General features: G+C 38.2%; 1 protein-coding gene and 1 non-coding gene across 2 annotated transcripts in view; both read left to right on the top strand.

Annotated features, from left to right (window-relative positions):
- The window catches only part of LOC140751207 (uncharacterized), a 66,466-nt gene that overhangs the window by 16,179 nt on the left and 29,177 nt on the right, over nt 1-21,110 (top strand). The window lies entirely within an intron of this gene.
- TRNAL-AAG (transfer RNA leucine (anticodon AAG)) lies at nt 18,512-18,593 on the top strand. The gene has a single exon. It is a non-coding gene; the product is annotated as a tRNA-Leu (tRNA).

Below are 21,110 nucleotides of genomic sequence, written 5' to 3'. Positions count from 1 at the left end.
GATTGAGTGTATTCAGATGAGGTCAGTTTTTACGTAGAAAAGAGCAAAATAGCGAACTAAAATTAAAAGGGGCTTAGGGGATGTTATTAAAATCAAATCCAATAATGGTCAGAGCGGAGCCTCCAATTTTTATTTTATTTTTACTATTTATGTAAAATGAATTTACAATTATTTTTGCATCATAATTCAAGACGTAATGGAAGTATAGTAATAAATTAATACGTAATTATAAATATTATTTTTATTAGTTTAAAAAAGATTTTCATGTACTTATCGGACCCATTATTTCGCAAGGTTTTCAATGGAGAATAAATAGAACGTAGGTACCAAAATTGGATGAGTGTCTATGTAATGATTTTTCTTATGGTTTAATAGTAGCGTCGATGTCGTACGTTACAAAGGCTTACCTCCAACGCCTACAGCCTCCCATGGGGTTTCGTGGCGAACGCTATTGTGTTCTAATGATGGTTTACGTAAGGAGCTCTTAATGAGGTAACAATTGTTGCTGATGACGATTGTGAACCGTAAGGCGTTGTCGAATTGAGGAAAAGTGTTTGAGATTACCACGAAGCTCCTCACGTGTTGTCCTATTTTGTATTCATGCCTTGATGTATTTTTATGAATTTAACCTTACAAACATTTATGCAACTTTGATGGTAAGTTGTGAATGTTCTTTTTGATGTTGTATAGGTACTTTATAACAACAATGCTTGATACTGCTGGTATAAAGTAAGCGAAGTCATTCGTCCTTTTGAGAACTAAGAGCCAGTTACTTTCTGAATCATATTGGTCCCTACTGTCTTCTAAAGGTCCTCGTCCCACGCCATCAAAGTGTCGAATAGCATTATTACTTTTCTTCTCCTACATGTTGTTTTTTTTAGGAGTAGCAGACGAGCATGCAGTCCACCTGATGGTAAGTGGCTACTGCCGCCCATGAACATCTATAATCAACCCCAGATTAGATTAGATATTCCTAGCTACCTGACATCGGCCACAGATGCGCCGCTATCCCTGAGGATTAAGCTGGAACGTATGTCCCCCTTACTAAACCCTTCAAAACGGAACACAGCAGCGGTTAACACTGTTGTTATTAGGCAGAAATAGGTGGGGCGGTGGTGCCGCCGGAGTCGAACCACAAAGGGTTCTACCACCTTCAACATACATAGGTGGATATCGATAGGAGATGCATAGTACCGTCTAACCGTAATAACGTCTGCCAATACTGCGAAGCAGAGTTACTATGACCGAAAACTCCAATGGAAACTCGCGATAAAATACCCATTAGCCACTAAATACACATTGTTGTGACAAACGTCATCCACCAGTATTCAAACAACCTTAGCAACAAGGAAGTCTTATGTTACCCCACCGGGAAATAAAAACGGCCATCGCACAATTAAACTCCCAAGTTCGCGGCGTGAATAGGAAAACCTTCGAGTAGCAGGAATTTTGAAACAATTCTTTAAAAAACTCTGTTACAAAATAAAGTATGAATAACTTCAGAAACTTTGTCGAAACGTGCTTTCGACTGGAAATTGTTTGACTTTGAACAAACCGTGCCCTTCTCACGTGCCTTGCTTCACGTGATTAACCTTTTTTATGAGTTTGAAGTGGCACGCCTCCCGATGGTGAGGTCACTGCGGCTCGAAGACATCGGTATCCAACTCTACATAGGTCAGGGGTTTTACCTGAAGTATTATGCGTAACAACTTCTGGGGATTCAGATAGTCTTCTTATACGTAAAGCATCTGGCATCTACACTCTTTGACTGAAACCCAAGAACTGCTTCACGCTTGAAATAATATAGGTGGCAGAAAGGTGGAATTCTCCATAAAATATCGGTAAATATAATTATAAACGGTGGTAGCATTTAACTTTTGCAAATGATTATTGATCTTAATATGGAAACCATAGGAACAGCATCGCTGACTAGCACACTTATCGTAATCTTATCTTTATATGTCGTCCGATCCATTTCCTGAATACAATAACGGCGTTGGTATACCTTACATTTTAGATCTATTTTGACTAAAGTAATATTGTAAAGTTTCGCGTCGTTATTCGATTACTAAGTCTATGCCTATTCCATCACTGAATGTGAACTACGAAAAGATTGTGAACCAAACAATGAGCCGTTTCGTTTGCGTTCTCATCCGGACAAAAACCAGCCTCCGATATTATTTTTTACAAAGAGAAACGGTAGTGGGTACGTGTCAAAAATATCTTGCTTTCTGTTTTTGCTCAATATTTCTGAGCTGTTTCATCTCACGACGGCAGCGGTGGCGAACGACTTTCGTTCTTACTGTCAGCAAAATAAAGAACGTGGAAGCGTCTCGGTCAAATGAACTGTATCCGCCGTGACTACTCTTTGTAGTCGCGTCAAAGGATGCGTCCGATGTAACTTGAACCGTGCGCTCTCGACGGGGGAGCGCCGCCGCGGCGCTGGCTTGTCTGGTGCGTATTGTCTCCGTAGCGAGACGGCCGCGATTGGTCGCCGTCGTGCTCGTAGGTTTTTGTTTCTCGGTCCTTTGTGCGGTGGCGGAACAAAGCGCTGGAGCCGCGTGCCCAGCGGCGCGGAGACGCGGACGGATGGCACGCTCAAAGAGAAGCAATACCAACGATGGAGTTGGATTTTTTCTCTACGTAATGTTTGTCTGTTGTCGTCGGTGTGATGGAGTGCATGCTTTTGATTGTGGTGCCTTTGGTGTTTACTGTAACTAGTGTATAATGATCGCAGATTGTGTTGCAATGGAAAGGACTATTATCAGTTGGTCGTGTAAACACTTTTCGGCCTTCATACCGTCTAGTTAGTGTCGATTTTAATATGGAATCGCCAGGGTCTTTAACCTAAATGAAACTTTCAAACTTATTTTTAAACTCCACCAGCCATCTATAATACTTTGGTATCATTTTTATAAACTGATAGTCGCATGACTTGACCCTACCATCTGAGCTAGCTTTCTATAAAAGTTCTATAGAATTGATCTTACTTTGAAGCTAATACGGATGTGATTGTTTTGTATATAGTCTATGATTGTTATTAATATCTCATTTAAGCAACAGTTCTTATCGAATTTTCTTAATGGTCTCCTTAAGTATGACAGTTAAGGTTAGTGTATAATTCTTTGTGTTTAATAACTTGAATTACTGTTTGTAGTTTTGTACTCTGTTTAATCGGAGTTCGCTGCGTATTTCTGCGTCATCCCATCGTCACATAGAGTAGGATAGGTCGTAGAGGCATCGAGTAGCGCAGCGGTAAGCATACTTGTGACTTGCAAAGAGTTCTGGGTTTCACCTACGCCATCTAATAAGTTGTAAGTGTGTGAGTGCATAACACACGTGGTTATTGTGGTGTGTGGTTGTGGGTGTCTGTTAACAGCGCGAGTCTTTAATGTATTGGAATTGTTCCTTGGGCGTTCAGATCGTTAAAGTTTATTGTTCGCATGCCGCCTATATACATATGTCCCCTACAGTCCCCAAATAGTTTAGGAATATCTTTTGCCTTACTACTTCTGAGGTCTAAGTTGTAATGTTAGTTTAGGTAGTAACGCTCTAGGAGTTTCTACGGTTAATCTAATTTTGTGTAGTGTCATACCAGCTTCTTTATATTTTGCAGTGGGAACGGCTGTCCCTATGAACGCATAGCTACGCCAATGACACTTGCAAATTAAAGCCACAAGTTATAATACCATTCCGTATCTCTCTGCGCAACGAGTCGCCTGTGCCCGCCGCCCGCGTATCGGACGCACGTGTGTGCGCGGTGACGTCACCACTGTTTGTAAACTGCACGGCGCAGGGGGGGACGCTGCGGGGCGGGGAGAGGGGTGCGGTCCGGTAAATAAAGCAGTGTGGCACTGGTCCGGAATGCCTTGAGCAGAGCCATCGAACTTCGCCACACTAATACCCTTGATACGTCCTGTGCTAACTGTACATCTAGTATAGGAACACTGTAGCGATGTTGGAATATTCTGTTGTTAACTGTTGCTACGCTGGATATTATGGCTCCTTCCGCGTTTAACAATCAGCTTTGTGTGTAAATCTATATAAACTAGTGGTGCCCGCGGCTTCGCCCGCATTTTTAGAGAAATAATATGACATACATAAAACGGAAAATTTGTACCTGCATTGGAATGACAGTGGTGCCATCTGTCGAAAATTGGTCTTACCAACTCCCAAACCCTCGTGGGCTCTTGGACAACAACTTTGCTAAAGATCATCACTTGATCAAATGCATAGTTTCCGATTCTATAGCTACTTACGAATTAAAAATTAATTAAAAAAACCTTTTCCCACGGACTAAATTGTGAATCTAAACCATTCTCAAGTCCCCTTGAACAGATACAACAAATTTCATCAAAATCAGTCCAGTCGTTTAGGAGGAATTCAGTGACATACACACGCACATAAGAAATATATATATATAAAGATAGTTAGGCAAAATAACTAAATCTCTTTGTTTATTTTTTCAACACGTCAACACTTTTTAGTTTTTTTTCAGTATTATCAAATTATCAACTTCTTACGTTGGCGAGTCAAACTCACTAGTTTTAAAAGTACTTGTAACTATTAAGATTTATGTTACTTAGCGGTAGAATTTAAATACCTACCTATTTAACCTAAGATAAGTATTGTATATTTACCTAAATCAGGTTTTCTAGGCTCTGGTTTGATCGGTGGTCGAATAGATTTTGCTATACTAAACACCTGCGCTAGGAAACGATAGGTTTTATTTAAAATCTACTTTTTGTAATTTTAGAGTTAATATTACAAAGGAGCATTCACATAGGATTCCAAGGTTTAAAAATGATTGTATTTTAGGGATTAAAATTGCATATTGTCGTTCCCAATTATCGTTTTTCAGAAAGGAACTACATCAGCCTTGTCAAACTTTAACCTGAAAAAAAGTAATAGATATTGTTTGTTACGACGGTACTGTTTTTTTATAATATAGGAGTAGCAGACGAGCATGCAGTCCACCTGATGGTAGCTACTGCCGCCCATGGACATCTGTAATCAACCCCAGATAGGATTAGATATTCCTACCTGAGGTCGGCCACAGGTGCGCCGCTACTCCTGAGAACTAAGCTCGAACGCCTCGGAAAAGTATGTCTCATTTACCACACCCTTCAAACCAGAACACAGCAGCGCTTAACACTGCTGTTATAAAGCAGAAATAGGTGTGATGGTGTTGCCGCCGGAGTCGAACCACAAAGGGTTCTACCACCTAATAGTATATGAATATATGTCTCATTCTTTTGCACGCCCCTCGGCCCAAACTCTTTGACAAATTCTAACATACTGAAGTGTCGTTGGATTACATGTAATTCTTCTACAAGTTCTCTTTTCTTCTCGCTCTCGTCCACATTCTTTCTCTCTCGATCCTTTTTGTACACATGTGAACAAAAAACAATCGTAACACCATAGACATGGGCAGCGCGAACTCGTAAGAGCCTCCACGGTCACCGCGCCATATGTTTCTATATTGTTTGTTTACTGCGTATGTAGTAAGTAGATGTGTTGAAACGATTTCCGCATTCGAAGTTTTGCGTTTTTTTTGTTTACCAGCTGTTTTTCCGTAAACATGTGTAATGTGTGTAATCCGAACTTGGCGTACGCACTGCCGTGTGTGTCGCAAGTTTTGTCATATAAAATGGAATTGACAATAGATTATGATTTTTCCTACCTGAATCAATGACATTTTATACTAGACACGTTATACGCCCACTAACTTAAGAGAAAACTTGAGCGAAACTGCTTTGATAGCACACATGCACGTTTTTTAATTTACTTACCTTTAACTACATAGACAAATGTTCTATAAGGGACAGAGATATTAGAACAATGTGATAAAAAAAGACAACTAGTGTTTGACCTTGCGTTTAAGTGTACGCAAACGTAAATATTGACCATGGAATATAGTGACCAATGATTACTTCAGTCAAAACGGGACATCGATTTTTTTATGTCAAATACTTTTTACTTGAAAAAATATAGTTAAAAATAATAAAAAACACGCTTTTATGATAAAATTATCTAAAAAGTAGAAAATAATTTTCAATATAGGTATCATTTAAGGAACAGTAAATAGTATAATTGTGCAAAAAATGTGGGGCGCTTTATGAAAACTGATAAATGGAGCACCCCATGTTTTTTTTCACAATTATACTATTTACTGTTACTTAATTGACAATGGCAACGGTTCATTTCGGAGACAACGGCACGAAGCATCGAAAAAAGGGACTGTCCCGTAAAAACGGGACGTATGGTGGCTTTCCCATTGATCCGCATGCTTGTCAAAGACAAAGAAATAATGGAACAGAAGGTAAAAAATGTCCAAAACTGTCGATAATAGTTTTAGTATGTCGTTTACGTAGAAATGTTATAGTACAGTTTAACTAAATAAAATATTATTATATAAAAATATAATTTGAAAGAATGGCGATGGAATATCGACTGGTTTAAAATATACGATTTAAAAATTGTTTATATTTATTATCATAGATTAGTAAATATTACTCACTCCTAACAAGAAAATGTACCCAGTTTTGAGAATTGAAATAGTTGCGTAAAAAGTTTTCCCACGTCTCCGTGCTAAAATGTCTCTAAAATATTTGAAATAATTATTTATTTATTATGTAAATTACGCAGTATTAGTTATTTATTCGTAAATTTTCTCTAAAAATGTTTTTATTTGTCAAGAATTCAAAAAAGAACTTACTATTAAGCCGTTTGTGGCTTATTTCAATTTCAAGGCGGCGAAGTATCTTTACTAATCTATGTTTATTATTATCAGTTTTATTTTACACACGACCATTAATTGCAAAGTTGTGTAAATTTTATAAATGTACTAGCTGACCCAGCAAACATTGTGTTGCCATATAAATAAAAAAAATGTTAAGGGTGAACAACCCTTATCACTTAAGAGATATGAGAAATAGATAGTAGCCAATTCTCAGACTTACTGAATATGCGTATAAATTTTGGTGAAAATCAGTAAAGCCGTTTCGCAGGAGTAGGTACAGAGTAACTAAAATTGTGACATGAGAATTTTATATATAAGATTCTAATTTTACCGTGTTTTTTTTAGGATTAATTTCTGGCTATACAAAGATTGTTTATTAAATTATGTTTAGGTTAAGGAAGAAATACGACCTTAATGATTGAAATATTTATTCAATTAAAGAAATTTTAAAATACCGTATACTATCCTATATAAATTTTATGGTAATATTTTTTATTATTTACCACAGGTATCGAAGGAAATTTAAAGATTAGGATACAGAATTTTCCATATATCGATTTTATTTTATTAAAATAAACCATAAAATGTTATATTTTGACTAAAAACACACTAATATAAAAATTAAGCAGTGGGATCTTAAACTATAACATACGACATATGAACATCGTCAGATTCAATAAAATGTCACTTCTGTTCTGTTGATCTATGACCATGCATTTTGCGTCTTTATCACTTTCATTGACAAAAACATACTTTGTCTCTTTCTGGTTACTCACGTAATCATGGCGGATCGAACACGAAAAATAAACAAAATTTAATAATTTCTCTTCATTTACGTGTGATAGGTGATTCCATGAAGTTTGTTTCTATTTCGAGCATAATTTTTGCATTTACGCATTGCACAAGAAGGCATTTTGAGGCTTTAAATTCAAAATAATGACGTTTAACGTGTTCAGTAACATTCGTGTGTATTACTACGCCGCGCGAGAGCGACTGGACTTGGCTGGAGTCGTTTTACACCACTTGCCGTATTTTGTATGTTTCAAGTTTTGCCCGCTTGTGGCGGATCTTTAGTTATAGATCAATGACCTGAATGGGTTGCCCACGTCCTGTTTACCTTGTACAAACCCCAACCACACATAACCCAGTCATATATATGGATTTGAGAAGTGTTAGAAACTAAGTTCGCACGAAGAGATACCACTACTAAATCTATTTCTAGCGTGAAGTAGTTCTTGTTTTTTGGTTGAATGATGTGGATGCCGACTGACATATACCTATGAAGCGATTGTCTTTGTCAACAGCAGTGGCAAACCATCTGGGGTTGGCTTCAAGTAGAACCCCTGTTGTAACCAGAACACCGCGGTCCTCAACACCGTTGTTGTTACGCAAAAAAATACGTTTAAAATTTTATATCTAAAGTTACTGTTCAAAGTTTAAAACCTTTTAACAACATAATTATTATACACAATCACTTAATAACGACCTCCGTTTCTTGCAAAATCGTATTTAATTATTATCTTATTTTTGTAAAATTCCAGTTTTCGTACATAAATATTTATGTGAGTCCACGATGGCAATATTATTACTCATTGAAATGTAATTTTCAATCTTAAAGCCGAGGTATAAAGTTGAAGATCGTCTGACAAAACTGGTTTGAGTGTATCTCCACTAAGTTTTAGACTTTATTTCTATGAAAATAATGTTCAAATATATATAAAAGGATTAATAGAACATTATTTAAAATTTGAATAGAACTAGGCATGTTTTGTTATACGATACCGCAACCAAAAACCTTTCATTCAAATAATATATCGATACATCTATATATCCAATAGCCAATTGAAATAAAACCAATGACTCGAAAAAATTTTAAATGCAAAGGCATAACAGAATCTGATCTAATATTATATTCGCTTTTTTCGCTTTGAATACTCGCTGAGATGAGGAGACGAAAAGAGACGAGTAAATTAAATTGATTGTGTCAAAACTTGTGCGTTTGTCGATCGTTGGTAACAGTTATATCTGCCACCTCGATATCGATATACAAAAACGGTTAAATATGATATGAAAGCCAATTATCGGCTAATGAACCGAGTTTAATAAAAGTAAAAATGTATCCTACATGTGATGGTAAGTGGTCGCTACAACCTATAGACATCTACAATCAATCCTAAATGAGAAGGGAGTCCTGCATGAGGACAGCCGCCACCGATGTGTTATCACTGAGGTTCATGTTGAAATTAAGCGTTATTTAACTATATGGAAGTGTCCCTTGTACACACTCTTCATACCAGAATACTACGCGCTTAAGTGCTGTTTATAAGGCTAAAATAAGTGTGGATGTGTTTCCTCTACAGTCGAAGCCCGAAGGATTCTACCATTTTTTAAATCGAATTCCGTGAATTGAAAGTAGATTTGATTCGAGTTGAGTTTATTCCGTGTTGGAACATCTCTAGCGTTTCGTTCATATCGCGCATTGTAAACATTCACACATTTACGACCGAAAGGTAATATGTAACACAACTTCAAACGATGAGTTTTATGTCGATAGTAATACAGTTTGCATTCTAGTTCGCTACGATGTTCCACAGATATTTACCGTGGAATGTCAATGTTGTGTTTCCGTTTCCCTCTCGTTCGTAGCGATTATCGTGAGTGCGAAAGGGACGGGGATATTCGCGTGTGACGTAATCATGAATGTCGCGTCTGTTGGTGTTGTATTTTGTGTTTTAATAGTATAATATTTAGGTTTGTTTGTTCCTGTGTGTCACATTTAATTCTGATTAAAACAGCTTAGTTGACGAATTGCGCGATTTTGTACTTTGTTGTAGGGCGGTAGAGACTATGTTTAAATGACTGTTGATGACTTTCAAAATGTGAGCCGAATAATTTTGAAATTACTACGGAACGTTTATATTTCGACACTTGAAAAGTCTCCTTTACGCCAATTTGGCTGTTCTGTTATTGTATTGTAGTTGAATTTTCTGTTATTTTCAAAAATGTTGAACAAAGTTGACCCTTGAAGCATTTCTCTATACTTTGGTATTTTGTAAACAATTTTGAATTTTTATTCGTGTAAATAAGGCTGAATGTGGCTTGAGGGATGAAGTCTACCCCAAAAACTAAGGTTCGTCGACCTCTCATTGTGCGCGACCCTCCAGGGGTGGCTCTGAAGGGATGCAGAGTGGTTCTTCTCAAATGATGATTGCTCGAAATGAAAACAGTAGGCGCGGGGAGGCTGTATTATTGGGTACCTAGTTAGGTACCTAGGTATAGGTCTTAGGGAGACGCCTAAGATTTCACAATAGTCATATTTTCGTATGATTTACACAAAAGCTTTTTAATTGGAGCTAAGCAATTTAGGTTACTTAATATAAATGTACATATTTTCGGAATAAGGATATTCTTATTGATTCTTTAGGCATTTGTTATTGAAGGTCCTGTCAAAAAAGTTTCAAAATTCAGCTGCTAGCGGATATGAATCAAAACATAATATCAAAGACAAAAATTATATAACATATTTTAAAATTTGTTTATACTGTATTATTTTCATTATAATTTGCTTCTGTAGTATTGCCTGGGCCCCTTTCTAAGTCCAGCTGATCATGGGTTTATCATGGTTAGCGTAGAACACCTAGAACGGATTCTACCACGCTGCTCTAATTTATGATCAACATAATTCGGATATTGGCCCCAAGTGCCTTGCTACCCTAAGACTTACCACACCCTACAAACAGAACACCTTTCGAAGGTGGTAGAACCTTTTGTGGTTCGACTCCGGTGGCACCACCGCCACACCTATTTCTGCCTAATCACAGCAGTCTTAGCTGCTGCTGTGTGCCGCTGCTGTGTTCCGTTTTGAAGGGTGTGGTAAGGGAGACATACTTTTCCCAGGCGTTTCAGCTTAGTCTTCAGGGCTAGCGGCGCATCTGTTGCCGACCTCAGGTAGGAATATCTAATTCTATCTGGGGTTGATTACAGATGTCCATGGGCGGCAGTAGCCACTTACCATCAGGTGGACTGCATGCTCGTCTGCTACTCCTGTTATAAAAAAAACCTACAAACAGAACACAAGACGCTTCTGTCATTAGGCAGAAATATGTGTGACGTTGATGCCACCGGAGTCGACACACGCGCTACGTAGCGCCGCGGGCTTTAACAATAAACAATTACACGAATTAAAATGCTAATATTATTGAGGATAAAAAACAAGGAAGATGGCAATTTATAATGGATCGCGTTACGTACATATTTCCTTAATAACGTTTTTTTTTGCAAAAGGTTTACGACATCCTGGCATAAAGTTTTCCATTTGCGTGGCAAACAATTGCTATGTCAATAGCAAATCAAAATATTTACAAACAATAGATTATAAATTTGGTTTTTAGTTTTTTTTCTCCGATTTTTAATTTACATCGGTGACTGCATGTGTAATTATATTATTTCTTAATAATTTATCTTTATTTCGCAAACATATGGAGGGCGACCAATTATTTGATAAAGCCTATGCTCAGCTGGGCTAAGACCCCTTCGAATGAAAATGGACGCCACTGGACGCGTCTGTGACCGATTTGAACAATTGACTCATACTTGATGAGTGGAACTCTGAGGGATCCGTATCACCAAATTTTATTTGTAGTATATGACATCACATACACATTATCAGCATTATTAGCAGCCATAAAAGTAAAGATGCATTGTATAGTCTAAAAATGCCGAAAAATATCGTTTCCGTTTTTACCCTTTGGCTACAGAACCCTAGAGAAGATTCTTAAGCTCCCAAGGGCGGCTGAGACCCTGTTATAATCATGTTGTTTATGTTTAATTCATGTTTATTACATAGAAAAAGTTGAATGGAAATCCGTTAGATACATTCTCAAATTATATTAATTGTATATATCTCGTAGAAAACAATGGATATTCGTTATATATGAAAATAACATAGTACAAAATTCCCATAGCAACGTGTTGGTCTAATGTCGACATTGTGTGCAGAGCGCAAGGTCGACTCTCGCGCGGACAAGGTCGCGAGCTCTTCCGCCATACACAAACCTTGTGCGAACTAACGCGAATTCTTTGTATTGAGCTATTCGCTTGCTCTCAAGTTGATAAAATGTACAGTCGCATATTATTTTGGTTATAAGATTCAAATAGAAAATGAGGATGCCGTCCACGGTAGTGATGGTAAGTGACCCAACACTGCAAACAAGCAACCGCTCCACACCCGACTCCAAACGACTCAACATAGAATAGGAGCTTCCTGAAGCGTCCAGTCCCTTGCCACTTTTGAGGAATAAGGTGGCTTCCTCATATGTAAGACAGTCGACACACCCTTCTACCAAAACTCAGAACTCCTTCGCGCTGGAAGTAGTTGTAGCGTTGGTAACTCTACGGACGAACTAAAGTCGTTCTGTGACCTTTCAAATGTACAGTAGTGATAATGATTATCAAAGTCTAGCAGTTCAAAGTTTGAATCCCAGACACGTGACCAGCTACAGAACAATTAGAGATAGACAATGCTACCTTGACTTCTAGGCAAAATATGTAGCAACTTGTATGTTTCCGCAGTTATGCTGATATTAATAACGATAACTAGTTATAGTAGATAATAGTTATCGTAGATAATATACTTACATTTAATATATCATGTAATTCTGAATGACAACTTTTTTACACGTTTCCTCGCTTAAGCATTAGAAGGAAAGAGTAAGTGGTATGAAATGTCATTAGAGATAACATTTTCCATTGAAACCAGTCACACAGTCAAACGGAATCGCGTATTATTTAAGGAAGTGGATGTGTGGTGTTTGTCGGTTTGTTCCTGTGTTACTAATGCCCTTTGACCGTTTGACCGTTGTTTCGTTAAGTTGTGGTTGGGACTTCCTCTTCAGACATACGTTTGGGACAGATTTCTTGAAACTAGTATTGGAATATGTTCGAAACTGCTGTTTCCACTTCTTCGTAGGGAAACACCTTCTGAAGCCGTAGATTGTTGTCCAAAAAGTGTTGATCAATATGAATAAATTCTGAATAAATAAGTTTGAATTTCAAAAATGAGATTTTCTTGCTCGTAAGTCCTGAACGTATTTTTGCTTCTTTATAAATCTATGGATTTCGCCGTGAATTTCAAAAATCCCTAAGAATTGCAACACATTCATGGCCGATCTAAGTCAAAACTTTAATTCTGTTTGGGTTTGATTACATGATTCCATATTATGATAGTAACATTATTATCGCCTGGTCTATGAAGACCAAACATGCCGATCGGTGGTTTTCTGTGCATCCTTATCATTAGGTGGTGCCTGTTGCCCGCATCCTTGTTTGTTACTCCATTTCTCTAAAAATCCATAGTAAAATTATTTTTGTTTGTACATTATGCGAAACGGTAACCGGCCGATCTCTCCGCGACCCGCCGCCCGGCGTGCGCTGCAGTGACGCAACGCACGAAAGTGGCCCGCGCGGTGAAAGCCGAAATACACGCCGTTTCGTTCCTACCTGGACGTGGACAGCTTCGAGCGTTTTTTGGTGGTCAGCAAAAAGTTGATTTTTGAAAGTAGGTATGCCGTTAAAGTCGATATCGCTGTAAAAAGCTCTCGAAGGTGCGCGAGGCCCGTCAATCACCGTTTGGTCAGCGTGGATTATTGCATAAAACTTTCACGTTCTGAAAGGGAGACTCATGTCTAACTGTGGGACATATTTCCTCTTACTTCATCTTCCGTTGACTGCTCCTTGACTTGTGACTGCATCAGCACTGCAGATACAGTAATGTCTGCTTACAAAGGACAGTGTAGCAGAAATTCTGACACGAAACGTCCCAAGTTAGTTGAGTTTGGTTTTCTCCTCAATCGGGGGTTGATTAAAAATTCCATAAACGGCTGTGACTACTAATATCAATCGATTGAAAGCTGGTAGAACTTGTAGCTATAGTTCGACCGGGAAGGTATCACCGCTACTATTTCTAACGTGAATAAGTTCTTCCGTTTTGTTTCGAAAGATCAAATTTTCGACGACCTCAGGTAGAACTCTAGTCTTATCTGGGTTTGATTACAGATGTCCATCGGTGTCAGTATGCACTTACCATGATTTGTACGTGTCGTTTGCTCCCATATTATAAAAATGCAGTTATCTAAGGTCTATTCTGATGCGCAGTTCCGTAACGCCTGCATCTCAGTGGTAGGCAGATTACGTCACACACTACGTTTAAGGGCTTGTCCACACAACTATTTTTGCAACATAGAAATATATCTCGTATTCCTGTATAAAAATAGCTTGTAAACATTGTGTAACCGACCTGTAATGTCGGCGTTATTGTCTAATATCTATTTTTGATATAGTGTTCTGTAGACTGAGAGGCGCTTGTGCGACCAATAATATAAGTAGGCGGGGCTTTATCTAAAATTGTTATAACTGATGTTTTACTTGAATAAAATGCTCATAGATTCGGGCCTTGTGTAGACTGTGATTGATCTGCAAAGTTAAACAATGAGCACGATCAGCAGTTGGATAGGTGACCGCGGGTACCGAACTTTCATTAGCTCTTCAGTTTTCGGAAGGCATGTGAAGTGGTCTGTAACGGTTCTTGTTACTGGATAGTAGTCGGAATGCTCATATTTTGTCACTTCTCTACCGCGTGCTATTTGACCCGAATTCTCCTCCTTACCTTAAAAGCCGTTTTAATTACCTCCACTTAGCCCATGACCGCTCTTTACGTTCCACAAATAACCTTGTCCTCAGCACTCCTATGCACTCTTCCTCTTTCTACAAAAAATCCTTTACTGTTGTTGCTGTCCGTCTCTGGAATTCTCTCCCTAAATCTATCCGTCTATCCAGCTCCTTGCATATTTTTAAGAACTAAGTCAAGGCTCATTATTTGCAGCTTTGACTTGGTTTCCTTCTTCCTCTTATCCCTTCTTCCTCACATCATATTTCCTTCTTACGTTTCCATTTGTGCCTCTATTGCGCCATTTACATGTATTTATGTATATACTTTCTTTATGTATGTGTACACCCTACCTTTTCACGATCTCATATATCTTTAACTCCATCCCAAAGGTTGTCTGGAAGAAATCGCTTCTAAGCGATAAGACCGCCTATTTGTATACTGTCTCATGTATTGTTTTATATGTTGCTTATATTTGGTGTACAAATAAAGAATATGTTGTTGTTGTTGTTGTAGTCTTTGAACCTTGTTTGAGACCTTGTGGGCGACTTAAAAACATCTGACACGTCTCATTCACTATCCGTACATTCCTACACTAACTATTCTTACGCAACATGCTGGAGTGTTCTTTACGTTACCTTCTACCGAAAGCTGAAGTGATTACCTTTTTCCTAAAGCCGATCACAGAGACGTTGTAACTCTTAAGGACCAAAATGGTCGCCTCATATGTAAGTCAGCTAGCATTTAGACTTTCATCGAAAGTAGAATATTTTAGATTATATTATTTAGGGTTAGCGAAAACTCTTTTCGGTTACCATAACCCGAAAATGTTAGGCTCCAGTAAGCGTCTCTACGGAACAACTCACACAAACTTAACAAGAGAATTCAGTGTTACCAACTCTCAAAAATATTTATCCCTAAACTGAAGTCGAAACCCCCTATAATTGCATTAATTATTTGAAAATTCCCCTAAAAATATATTACACTTTTTTTTTTGGGATGCCGTGCCAGCTTATGACCCGTTTCCCGTTTTTTTTTTTTTAGCCCCGCCGTGCCGGTTCAGAACATGTTTATTTTGGACGCCGTGCAAGCTTATGACACGTTTCCCGTTTTTTTTTTTTGCTCGCCGCGCCTTTACAATACCCCTAAAAATACCCCTAAACATATAAAACCCCTAGAAAAATCCCATACCACTCATTTACCCCCTAAATCTGGGGGGAAAACCCCTAAGTTGGCAACCGTGAGAGAATTGCCGCTAGATACCGCACCAACTGTTAGATTCCCATTGTAGTAGCGTTTGTGCCAGGGTGCTCTGACTCAGCTCCTCAAGGTCCGATGACGCGTCACGGTCAGTGAAAGACGTACGCCCTTTCGCCGCCGTCTTGCCAAAATACCGCGAAACTATAGATTGAAACTTGGAATAAATAGGTAATTAGAATAGAGTGCGTTCATGTCGTCGACACCTTGGTACAAATCGTAGATGTGCTGGTGCTGTTTATAACTAGCTTAGTTATAAAAATGTTCTAGGTTTTGCAGGACATTTCATCAGAAATACAAATTTTATGGTTAAAACAACGAAATTACGTAACTCACTCCACTTGAACTTGAATTTATTGTTCGCCGTATACTTACCACGCATAATGATGGTGTCTGTTACTGTGCCTACCACGGAACAGAAAAAAACTACGTGCGTAATGTTTGAACCCGATCAGGTATAAGTACTCTAAGGATCTAAGTATTTTTAGTTATATTTAATGTGTATGTCTAATTTGTATGGTTCTCATTGTTTGACACATTTGACACATGAAGATGGTACCCCTTCGCGGTTCGACTCCGGCGGCACCATCGCCACTCCTTTTTATGTTTTATGGAGATATACTTTTCCGAGGCGTTCCAGCTAAGTCCTCAGGGGTAGCAGCGCATCTGTGGCCGACCTCAGGTAGGAATATCCTATTTGGGGTTGGTTACAGGTGTCCATGGGCGGCAGTCGCCACTTACCATCAGATGAATTGAATGCTCGTCTTCTACTCCTATATTAGCATGTCGTTGGATTTTTCTTAATCATGGGAGTGACATACGCATATTATGAAGCGCATATTATTTTTTTATACTATTCTTTCTTGATCGATCTACGATTAGAATGCTTGGAGTGGAACAGATTCTGTTGATGAGTTGAATTGTTATCGAGATATTATCAATATCAATATTGCCATTTGAATCGCAAATATTGATAAACTGCTGCGTCATAAATCGCTATGATCAATACTTTATATTTTTATAGATTAGATACTCGATAGAATTTTTATTAGTATTATGTAACAAATAACGTGGTATTGAAATAATGTCTATGGACATTGATAATGAAGACATAATTGGAATTTTCCCGTAAGTAAAACCCCCAAGTTTCAAGCTGGACATTTTTTATGATATAGCAGTAGCAGACGAACATGCAGTCCATCTGATGGTAAATGGCTACTATCACCCATGGAGATCTGTATTCAACCCCAGATAGAATTAGATATTCCCACCTGCGGTCGGCCACAGGTGCGCTGCTACCCCTGAGGACAAAGGTGAAACACCTCGGAAAAGTATATCTCCCTTACCAGACATTTCCAATAGGAACACAGCAGCGCTTAATACCGCCGTTATAACAGAAATAGGTGTGGCGGTGGTGCCGCCGGAGTCGAAGCACAAAGGGCTGGGTAAAGACATACTTATCCGAGACGTTTCAGCTTAGTCCTCAGGCGTAGCGGCGCATCAGTGGCCGACCTTAGGTAGGATATCTAATCCTATCTGGGGTTGATTACAGACGTCCATGGGCGGCAGTAGCCACTTCAGGTGGACTGCATGCTCATCTGCTACTCCTATATTATAAACAAAAGCGTTTAGCCGTTTATATTTATATAAGGACCTTTACCCAAGGTGCCACATAGATAAAACCCACATGTCGGGCAACAAAGGGACCGGCGGTGTCCGCGAGATGGCGCACCGCCATTGTCACCGCTGACTCACGAGGGCTCAAGGTCCGTGTTTTTATGTCGCGGCGAACGACACCCGGTGAGCGGTCGTTGAGCGCTGACTAAGCGGTTTTGTGGTTAGTGTTGGTATTGGTGTGGGGTTGTAGGTTTGAGAAATAGTCGTTGTGTATTGAATGCTTAAAATATCGATATGTCGATAAAAACGATTTTATAGATATCGATAATTCATAAAATGTTCAATGTAGGAGGATCTTTTTTGAGCTGACAAAGTTTAGAGCTTATTAATTTTGTCGACATTATTTCTCGCCGGCCTAAAGTTAAAGGTATCAAATATTTTATTTGTTCGTTATCGCTGTTTTTGTTTTCGTATAATTTCGTACAGGTAATAGTTATATTGGTAACACGTAATAGTTATATAATATATCGATATTTTAGGAGCTATATTATCGATATTGTCGAAATTGTAGGTGGAAATTACTATACCTAATCAATGTTTATACAAACAGGGTTAGGTATGATCCCAACAAAAGAGGCCAATTTCTGTAGAAACGATGTTCAGTAGTCGTCACTCGTAAGAGATGAGATCTAACGAATACTAAGATCCATACTAGTTATACGACCGTTATTAATAATTGAACTATCTATTTTTTACCTACTGAAGATCGAAATTTGAAAATGAACAAATTGTCAAAAATCGACAATTTGTTTAATATGTAAATAATTTCATGGTTTTATTATTTGATTTATAATGGGTAATATTTGGAGGAATGAGGAGGAGGGATATTCCTCCTTCATTTGCAAAATTAGTTAACTTTATTTGATCGAGTATTTCTAACTTAGCAACACTTCTTTATTTTTGACTTTATTAGGATTAAACGACTCCATAATAATTCCATAATTAATATCTGCAAACACGTACAAAATCTGTTATTTTAGATACACAATGAATGTTAATCTAAATTAAACATAGGAAATGTTTTAAATCAGTCCTTGGATATGGCGATTTATCTAAATTATTCTGAATCGAAAGTAAAGGGTAGTGTAGTGTATAAATAGTAAATATTCTAAATAAGTGGAATTCCAGAGCGATTATCATAGCGTAGCATAATTTCGTCACTGCTAACAAGTGGTAGCGTGGCCGAGCGGTCTAAGGCGCTGGTTTAAGGCACCAGTCTCTTCGGAGGCGTGGGTTCGAATCCCACCGCTGCCAAGTTTTTGTTTTTAATTATTTTTTAGTATAAATATTTTTTGCTCTTTATTTTTTTATTATTATGCATAAATGTACTTTATGGTGTCAGTGCATTTTTTACTTTTAATAATAATTTTAACTTATACGTTTAACAGATATAAAATTATTATGTAGAACATGGCACAGATATTGTAAGTGTGTCACATAATGTAAATACTATAAACAATGTTGGTACTTGCACAAATTAGGAGTAGTTTTGATCTATAAAATTATTATCTGTTGTCTAAAAAAATCGAGGTATGCAAATCTACTTTTCATAAAACAAAATGCTTTTTGAAATACGTTCTATTTCCCTTTACCTCTTGCTGTTTTGTATATAGATACAACATATATATTCTGTATTCAATTAAGAATTTAACAAGTCTTGAAAAACATAACTTAAAAAGCCAAATTTTCAAAAAAGTTTTATTTATAATTTTTATTTGTATTTGTCACCGAAAAATCTAAATATTTCAGTGAAATACTTAATTTATTTCATTATTATAAATACAACTTAAATGTAAAACATTGAATTAACTCTATTATTAAAATAAAATAAATTAAAATTATTACTAATTATAAATTAAAAAAATATATGGATAAGTAATGTCAGTGGTATTTGTTTAACATAATATTTGGATGTGTTGAATGAATGTCCACATTCCATCGACTATCCCGGCCTGTACAATATTAGATAATGGAGCACACAAGCATTCATTGTGGCCGACGATATCGCTAAGCACGAATGTAGATCGCGGTGTAGCTATGGCGTGTGGTTGCAACAGGGAGCGCGTTATCTGCCGGCGGCGCTATCGGCCGGTAAGTGGGCCACGACGGGCCACGCCGCCACCGATACTCGCGCTTGTGTCGGTTGGAATATATCTGAGGCTGGGAGGTGGTACAAACACAACTCTATGACCCGCGTGACCAATGGTCAGTCAGGCCCAAAGCACTATTATGTTATGATGTCATAATCAGGGCCGGATTTGGACGTCTGGAGGTCTTGGGGCAATGAAGGAGCGGAAATCCTTTTAATTTTTGGCGGAAATTGGCGGAATATTTTTGGTCTGTCAATTTTTCTTCTAAAATTTAGGGCTTCCAAATACAATTATTTTAACAAATTTTGTAGAAAATGCGATAAAATACTGTTTGAAAATAAAATATACGTTTAAGGTGCTGATTCGTCGAAATTTTGATATTTTTTCTCTCTTTTTTCGGTGGCCCTCTCTAGTGGAGGTCCTGGGGCAGTAGCCCCGCCTGCCCTTCCTAAAATTTGACCCTGGTGGTGACGTACGTGTCGAAGAAAGCCATTTAATTCACACATGCGGATGATACACGCAAGCGAATGTAAACCGCTAATAAAAAATACGTAGCAGGTTTCGGGTTCGGTCCCCGGGCGAGCAAACTATGACATGTTCAAGTAAATAGATCCCTACGACTAAGGACGTTTCAGTAATAAGCGTTATTTTTTGTGGTTAATTTATGAGGACATCTTTCTAGAATAGCATCAAAATTGGTAAATCCCACATGCGGCAATTGATAAGTTGGGTGCTTCTTCCTTACCACACTCTTCAAAGGAAACACCGCTATCATGAGGCAGAATTATGTGTGGTGGTGATGGCTCTGGAGTTGAACCACGAGGTGTTTTATCACATAAAGGATGAACGGTTCTGTATTGACTACATATATCTGTACAGATAACTTAGCCCGAAGGTGAGCAACCTAGGCATTGTTGTGTTACGGAAGTGATGACCGATACGCGTGGACAGGTATGCCGTGTGCCGTGACGTTTATATATAGACTAGGTTCGCACGTGGCGACGGTAGCACTTGCATTTGTCTGCACAAGAGACTTACGGTCTGTTTTAAGTAAATATTGGCTAGACAACAAATGGTATATCAATGCTTACACGTAAAAAATATGTAAGATATACACCAGACGTTCTCAAATTTATTTTGTGTAACGTCCACCACCATCGGGTAGAGACTTGTGACTAGCAGAAGAATAGAGGTTTTATTTCCAAACATTACCATTATTCTCCGATAGGATTACAAACCTGTCTGATGTCGACCACAGATGCGACGCTACCGTAAGAACAACATCCTTTGACACTGTAGTTATTTCACAGAAATATGTGGCAGTGGTGCTTTCGGAGTACCACGAAGGCTTCTCCCATCTTGCATATGTCCCACGGCTGCGTACTATTATATCTGCAACTGGGAGAGAGAGTGCTACCAATAAACACTTGGCCAGCGCGGTGGACTATGGCTTAATCCTTCTCATTCTGAGAGGAGATCCGTGCCCAGTAGTGGGAGAGTGATGTGTTGATGATGAACTGAGAGAGGTTTGGGAAAAATTGATATAAAATAATTTTCATTTTCCAGTGAAATCTTTACATACAGACGCACAGAAATACCCTTTCCCAGGTAGCTACAGATTTAGAATTTTATTCATAAATTAAGAGATTTATCGTCCGTGTCTTACGGGAATCTATTTAAA

The sequence above is a fragment of the Epargyreus clarus genome, unplaced genomic scaffold (genome assembly GCF_041222505.1).
Source record: "Epargyreus clarus isolate Ecla_fem2 unplaced genomic scaffold, WU_Ecla_fem_2.2 ptg000022l, whole genome shotgun sequence".
Classification (NCBI taxonomy): Eukaryota; Metazoa; Arthropoda; class Insecta; order Lepidoptera; family Hesperiidae; genus Epargyreus; species Epargyreus clarus.
The sequence above is the reverse complement of the archived record's forward strand: the minus strand, read 5'-3'. Positions and strand labels throughout refer to the sequence as shown.